Here is an 8,256-nt window from a genome sequence, read left to right as displayed (position 1 = left end):
ACACAACCTAAATGAGAATCGAAGGTCTCGTAAATAGTAGTACAACGGTAAAAAGACAGACGAAAACAGACGTCGGATAAAGAAGTTATGAATTTTTAACGGATTTCCTGTCCCGGTCTGTTAAAAATAATAATATAAAAATTAAAGTCAAAATTAGTCGACGAAGTTTAAACGAAAGTTGTTTTTACCTACGCGTGCATATAAAGAACGTCAAAAACGGAGCTCGTATGCGAAAGTTATGAATTTTAGAAATTTTTGGCACAAAATTCGAGAAATTTCGCATAGATAAGCTTCACCCGGAAAAGCCATTTCACCCTCGCTCAAAACATGCCACGTGTCCGAAATTTGATGAGTCACCCGAGGCCACCTGGCGAGACGTGTCGCCTGCCCTCGTATCCGAGCTTCGGTCCAATGGGAGTCCGACGCGTGCCTCCTCCTGATGTGTCCGAGCCTCGCAGGTGTGCCACGAACCCCCTCCTCGGACCCTAGACTTCGGTCCAATCAGAAGTCTCCAGCAGGACCCTCGCATGTGCGAGCCATGTGACTACTCTTTGCATTTGCTGCCGTGTGGCTTCCTTCCAGCCGTCCGATCAGGAGCCTCGCACCTATAAATAGAAGGGTGCGAGACTTCCCGGGTAATTTTGGAAAATTGTCTCTTTTCACCCCTTTTTCAATATTTTTACTATCTTGACATCCCCCGAAGCCCCGGTATCAATTATAGCACCCGAAACACGTCCCGAAGTGCTCGAGAAGCCCGAGAAATTTATCTTTTCGGTTTCGAAGCCCGACCCTTGCAGAGCCCGGTTTCTCAATAAAACTCCCGATTTTATTAGAAACGATCGTTTTAGGAAACGAAGTGCTGTCCGATTATCATTAAATCACATGAGTGTGTAGTTACTTTCACCTTACACATAAATATGAAGTATTTTATATAAAATACGTGCTGTGTGAATATATATTGTTTGTTTATTTGAGATGGATGTTGAAGGAATGATTTATACAGGGTTTTAAATAATTTAAACTGTATATATGTATTTTTATCTACAAAAATGTTGGGTAAAACATGGGTAGATGAAATATTGGGTGTGTGATGAAAGGTGAGTTGGATAAATGAGATGATCAGTGATATAGATCATGAGTTGAGGGTGAGTGGTGAAATATGAGAGAATCACTTACCCAAACGTGGCCCCCGTCATTCAGCAGAGTATGAATGACAACCATGGACTATTCTAGACGGTCTGTGGAACACTAGCAGGCTTGCAACCTGTAGGTGTGTGAACTATATGTTCATCAGCTGTACTCTAAAAACCCATTGACATGTATTGCAGGGCGGGATTCCCGTGAATAATACTGTCGATAAATAAGAGCTATGGACTTAGCACATGTTGAATAAACCTTGGCAGCTATGGACTTAGTGCCTGTTGTATAAACCCTTGCAACGATGTGACTTCGTGTCTATTCCTTAGGATGAATCCTTAAGAATGAGTGATAGTTGAATCTTAGGGTAAATCCTTAAGAAATAAATAAGATAATGGGGTTGGGGTAATTTGGTTGATTGATTGATGTTTAAGTATAATAAATTTATTTATTGTGGGTTGAAAACCCTATATGCTCACCAGGCTTCCAAGCCTGACCCACTCAACTTTTTATATTACAGGTAGTGGACCCCGAGCATAGTCGGATGATGATGATGAGTGATTTTTGGACTATAGGCCAGTAGTTGTAAATAACTGGTGTAAGGCTTATAATGTCTTGTTTATGCTTTTGATCTGTATCGGGACATGACATCCCGAGGTTTTGATATAAAAAGGAAATTATATATTTCTTAAAGAAAGGTTTTGATAAACTTTTATCATGTTTTGTTTTGGGAACAAATTCCGCAACATCTTTTAAAAGGATTACTCTGATTTTATTTTAAAAGCATAACTTAAATCGGTCTTTTCTGGCCCAGAAATTTGGGGATGTCACAGTTGGTATCATAGCATTAGTTTAAGCGAACTAAGAAATTGTAGGATTTCTAGACTTAAACTTAGAATGCTAAGTGATGATTGTGAGATGAGTGTACTAGTTTATTTTAGGAAAGATGCCTAAAATGCTTTTATGTGCTAAATGATATATGTTTGCCATATATGCCATTAATTGTTCGGATCTATGGTCTGTTGCCGACCGGATCTGGAAACCTTATGTGTGTAGGATTCTAAACGTATGATTACGATATTAGAACTAACATATAAACGTTTCGGAGTAATAACGGAGATTTAACGTCTATCGAAAATAAAGATCTAAAATCACCTACGATTGGTGTATAGATCGAAATGGCGAGTACACAAAGTGAATTCGGAAACGATAATCTGCAGCCTGAGCCAGTCACGATGGCTGGGGTGCAGGCAATGGTGCGTACGATGTTGGATCAACAGATGGAAGAAACAAAACGTTTACTTCAACAAAGTAAGGATGAACTTACTGTGCCAGTACGCCAGGCATCTGTTCTTGAGGCAACTATCTGGGTTGCTAAGTCTATTGAAGAAATGATCAATGATAGGACCGCCAACAAGGTTGAAGTTGGCAAGAAGAGGAAATTTGAGGGGTCTTCAAGGCCCAACAAGAGCAACATATTCTCAAAGTCTGGAAAAAGAGGAGGTAAAGGAAAATGGTGCGGGAAGTGCAAAAATAAACACTCTGGCAATTGTAGCAGGAAGGTGAATTGCTTTAGGTGTGGAGAAATTAGGCATTACGCCAATGAGTGTACGATTCCCAAGGAGGTGTGTTACGTATGTAAGGAAGAAGGCCATATTTCTAAGGACTGTCCAAAGAAAAATAAAGTAACAAGGCCAAGCGCACCGCCAATGCCAAGGGAATTTCAGAATATCCTTGACGAAGCAAATAACAACGCTAGGAATTAGAAGTAAAGACTTGATACTCAAAGATCAAGTTATAAAGTAGTAATGTGAATAGTAACAAGTGGTTTAGCCTATTAGAGGCATAGTACAGGGTAAACTTGAACCTCTGTGTAATCGTTTCAAGGAAATAATATAAACCCTGGTTTTGTTATCTGATGAATTGAATGACTGTGTGAAATTCTTGTATGGTGATTTGGAGAACTGCGAGAAAATACTTGGGACGAGTATGAGTAGGTGTGAATGGTAGTAGAGGCCTATACTACTGGAAGCACAGGACTCGTACTTGGATCAAGGAAAGTCACAAGGTTACCAAGGAGCTAGTAATTGATTCTGTCTTATTCTAGTTTGTCGTTACCATCGTTTCGGTAAGGACTAAGAAGATAATTGTTATTCTGACATTAGAGGTCATATCGAATCGAGTCCGACTAAGATGAGTATGTCACGTGGTTCAGAGAACCAAATTCGATGTAGCATTTGACTTAAGCCAGAAGATTGAAGTGAAAGATGATCAAAGCGATCAATAGAAGTATCGCACTCATTGTTAAAGAAGTTGGTAGTTAGAAATGATACATGTTGAACTGTGATTGTATCACATTAGAACATGAAGGAAGGTATAGTTTGTTCCGAAATTTTTCCCTAGGAGATCTGAGTCTAAGTAGTGCATTATACGATGAAAGATCATTAGAACATGACCTATCGGTATGTTACAATAAATGAAGGAAAGTACTTATTCTAAGAAGAAGAAGGAGTCCTCAATAAGGATTTATTTTGTAACTCGAAGGTTACGATTGAAATTCCTACGAAGATCTGAAGCTTTTTAGGATTAGCTGGATATTACCGAAGGTTTATCCAAGGCTTTTCTTCGATCGCGACTCCATTGACAGCTTTGACCCACAAAGGAGCTGTTTATACTTGGAATGAGAAGCATAAGGATGTTTTTGAGAAGTTAAAGAAGAAGTTGTGTGAAGCACCGATTCTTTCGTTACCTGAAGGAGTTGATGACTTCACAGTTTATAGTGATACCTCTGGAGTTGGGTTAGGTTGTGTTCTGACCCAAAGGGATAAAGTGATAGCGTATGCATCGAGGCAATTGAAGGAGCATGAAAAGAACTACCCCACTCATGATCTGGAGTTGGCAGCGGTAGTATTCGCCTTAAAGATATGGAGGCACTATCTTTATGGTACTAAATGCAAACTTTTCACTGATCATAAGAGTCTTCAATATCTCTTTAATCAGAAGGAATTGAACATGAGGCAACGACGCTGGCTAGAGTTACTCAAGGACTACGACTGTGACATACTTTACCACCCTGGTAAAGCAAATGTTGTTGCTGATGCTCTCAGTCGGAAGGTAAATCTTGAAAAGAAAAGGCCAAGAGCGTTGAGAAGTGAAGTTGTCTCGACAGTTGGGGAAGGTATAAAGAAAGCTCAAGAGGAAGCTTTAGAGAAAAATGACCGAAAGGAAGGACGTTTGGATAAAACGTTGGTGTTTGATACAAACGGTCAAGGACTGAAGGTATTCAAAGATAGGATTTGGGTACCTAAGACGGGAGGAGTAAGAGGTCTTCTGATGGAAGAAGCTCACAAGACCATGTACTCGATTCATCCCGGCAATACAAAAATGTGTAGGGATCTAAAACCCTATTACTGGTGGCTGACGATGAAGCTCGATGTTGCTAAGTATGTGGCCGAGTGTGTAACTTGTGCTAGGGTTAAGGCACAACATCAGAAACCGTATAGGAGTTTAGAACCTTTACCTGTACCCATGGGTAAATGGGAAGACATCACCATGGATTTTGTGACTAAACTGCCCAGAACAAGGAACGGTCACGACATGATTTGGGTGGTCGTTGATCGCTTCACTAAGAGTGCGCATTTCATAGCAGCCAACGAGAAATAGTCTATGGATAAACTTGCGAATTCTTATGTGAAGGAAATTGTGAGGCTTCACGGTGTTCCGTTAACGATTGTATTCGATCGTGACAGCCGTTTTACCTCAAGGTTTTTGGAGGAGTCTACAAGAGGAATTGGGTACCAAGTTGTGTTTGAGTACAGCTTACCATCCGCAAACCGATGGTCAGAGCGAACGAACGATTCAAACATTGGAGGATATGCTGAGAGCATGTACCCTGGAATTCCAAGGTAACTGGGATGAACACTTACCTCTAGTATAATTTTCCTATAATAATAGTTTCCACTCGAGCATCAAGATGGCACTTTATCACGCTTTGTACGGAGAAAAGTGTCGAACGCCGTCATGTTGGATGGAAGCTGGGGAAAAGCAGTTTATGGGACTGAAATAGTCCATCAGGCTACTGAAAAGTTGAAAGTGATTAGGGAAAGGATGTTAGCTGCTCAAGATCGTCAAAAGAGCTATGCTGACAAGAAAAGACAACCGATATTATTCGAAGTTGGAGATTCGGTTTTACTTAAAGTCTCGTCGTGGAAGGGACTTATAAGATTTGGTAGAAGGGGAAATTTGAGTCCAAGGTTTATTGGACCATTTAAAGTTCTTCAGAGGATCGGGAATCAAGCTTACAAGCTAGAATTACCGGAAGAACTGGAGGGTATTCATAATACCTTTCATATGTGCTATTTGAGGAAATTTCACGGGAGATGTGCCCGACATAATTCCAATTTCTGAATTAAGGTTGGATGAAAACAAGAGGTTAATTGAAGAACCTGAGGCAATCGTTGACCATAAGACTATAAAGTTGTGACGCAAGATGGTCGATTTAGTGCTTGTGCGTTGGAAACATACGAATGGGCTAAATCTCACCTGGGAAACGGAGAGTGACATGATGAGTCGCTACCCGTATTTGTTTGCTGATGTGTGATTCCAGGGACGGAATCATTCTAAGGGGGAGAGAATTGTAACGCCCGTGTTTCTAGGCTAGGCATTAATATTGACATGATAGTCTAGGTTAACCTTTTGTAACTCATTTTGAAGAAATGAAAATGAATTATGCGAATATTATGTGTTTTATGCTTAATTATTAGGGTTTAATTAATTAAGAGTAAAAATGAGCGTCGAAAATAAATATTAGATAAAGCCGATATCTATTAAGGAAGTTGTAGTGGTCGTGACAAGGGTTACGGATATATAAAGAATGCCGAAATCCGAGTTATAACGAAGAAGTTATGATATGTCGAAGTTTCGCGATAAAACTGACACGGTGCCGAATGACGTAAAAAGTGAGTTTTTGATAAACTACATTTTAGCCTTGGCGATCTAAACGAAAGTTGTAGTGTTCGTTAAACCAAGAGTATGTATAAAAAGAACGCCCAAATCTGACTTCGTATGAGGAAGTTATGATTTTTCTAAGTTTCAGCTTAGCAGCAGACAGCTAAAAACTCGAATTTTAGATCGAGTGATTTTTAGCCGACACAACCTAAACGAGAATCGATGGTCTCGTAAATAGTAGTACAACGGTAAAAAGACAGACGAAAACGGACGTCGGATGAAGAAGTTATGAATTTTTAATGGATTTCCTGTCCCCGTCTGTTAAAAATAATAATATAAAAATTAAACTCAAAATTAGCCGACGAAGTCTAAACGAAAGTTGTAGAACGTAACTTTACCTATGCGTGCATATAAAGAACGTCAAAAACGGAGCTCGTATGCGAAAGTTATGAATTTTAGAAATTTTTGGCACAAAATTCGAGAAATTTCGCATAGATAAGCTTCACCCGGAAAAGCCACGTCACCCTCGCTCAAAACGTGCCACGTGTCCGAAATTTGATGAGTCACCCGAGGCCACCTGGCGAGACGTGTCGCCTGCCCTCGTATCCGAGCTTCGGTCCAATGGGAGTCTGACGCGTGCCTCCTCCTGATGTGTCCGAGCCTCGCAGGTGTGCCACGAACCCCCTCCTCGGACCCTAGACTTCGGTCCAATCAGAAGTCTCCAGCAGGACCCTCGCATGTGCGAGCCATGTGACTACTCTTTGCATCTGCTGCCGTGTGGCTTCCTTCCAGCCGTCCGATCAGGAGCCTCGCACCTATAAATAGAAGGGTGCGAGACTTCCCGGGTAATTTTGGAAAATTGTCTCTTTTCACCCCTTTTTCAATATTTTTACTATCTTGACATCCCCCGAAGCCCCGGTATCAATTATAGCACCCGAAACACGTCCCGAAGTGCCCGAGAAGCCCGAGAAATTTATCTTTTCGGTTTCGAAGCCCGACCCTTGCAGAGCCCGGTTTCTCAATAAAACTCCCGGTTTTATTAGAAACGGTCGTTTTAGGAAACGAAGTGCTGTCCGATTATCATTAAATCACATGAGTGTGTAGTTACTTTCACCTTACACATAAATATGAAGTATTTTATATAAAATACGTGCTGTGTGAATATATATTGTTTGTTTATTTGAGATGGATGTTGAAGGAATGATTTATACAGGTTTTTAAATAATTTAAACTGTATATATGTATTTTTATCTACAAAAATGTTGGGTAAAACATGGGTAGATGAAATATTGGGTGTGTGATGAAAGGTGAGTTGGATAAATGAGATGATCAGTGATATAGATCATGAGTTGAGGGTGAGTGGTGAAATATGAGAGAATCACTTACCCAAACGTGGCCCCCGTCATTCAGCAGAGTATGAATGACAACCATGGACTATTCTAGACGGTCTGTGGAACACTAGCATGCTTGCAACCTGTAGGTGTGTGAACTATATGTTCATCAGCTGTACTCTAAAAACCCATTGACATGTATTGCAGGGCGGGATTCCCGTGAATAATACTGTCGATAAATAAGAGCTATGGACTTAGCACATGTTGAATAAACCTTGGCAGCTATGGACTTAGTGCCTGTTGTATAAACCCTTGCCAGGCGAGGCCTGATTCCGGGCGGGGCGATATGTTATATGTTTGTATATGTTTAGCGGGCGAGGCCTAGAGACAGGCGAGGCCTAAGCGAGACAGATCTGTATACTGAGCGGGGCTCGATGCCAGGCGAGGCCTGATTCCGGGCGGGGCCCGATGCCGGAGCGAGTCCGTTGTCGGGTTAGCCCCGATGCAGCAGGGGCGAGGCCCAGTATGTGATTATGAGTATGGTATGTGGTAGGTTGGGAACTCACTAAGCTTCGTGCTTACGGTTTTCAGTTTTGGTTTCAGGTACTTCCGGTAGCGGAGGGAAGAGCTTGGGGTGATCGCATGGCACACACCATTGTTTAGTCAGCCTGGGATGTTCTACTCTGATAATAAGAATATGTTTTGAATTAACACTCTGATCTTATGTAATGATTTATGTTATGAATTGACAAATATGGTTCAAGTAATGTTTCAAAAATGAAATTTTTGGTCATGATTTTTGGGATGTTACAATCCGACACTAGGTCGAAGGGCCAGTCGG

The sequence above is a fragment of the Lactuca virosa genome, chromosome 9 (assembly GCF_052849685.1).
Source record: "Lactuca virosa cultivar CGN04683 chromosome 9, Lactuca_virosa_CGN04683_v6, whole genome shotgun sequence".
NCBI lineage: Eukaryota > Viridiplantae > Streptophyta > Magnoliopsida > Asterales > Asteraceae > Lactuca > Lactuca virosa.
Note: the sequence above shows the minus strand (reverse complement) of the source record.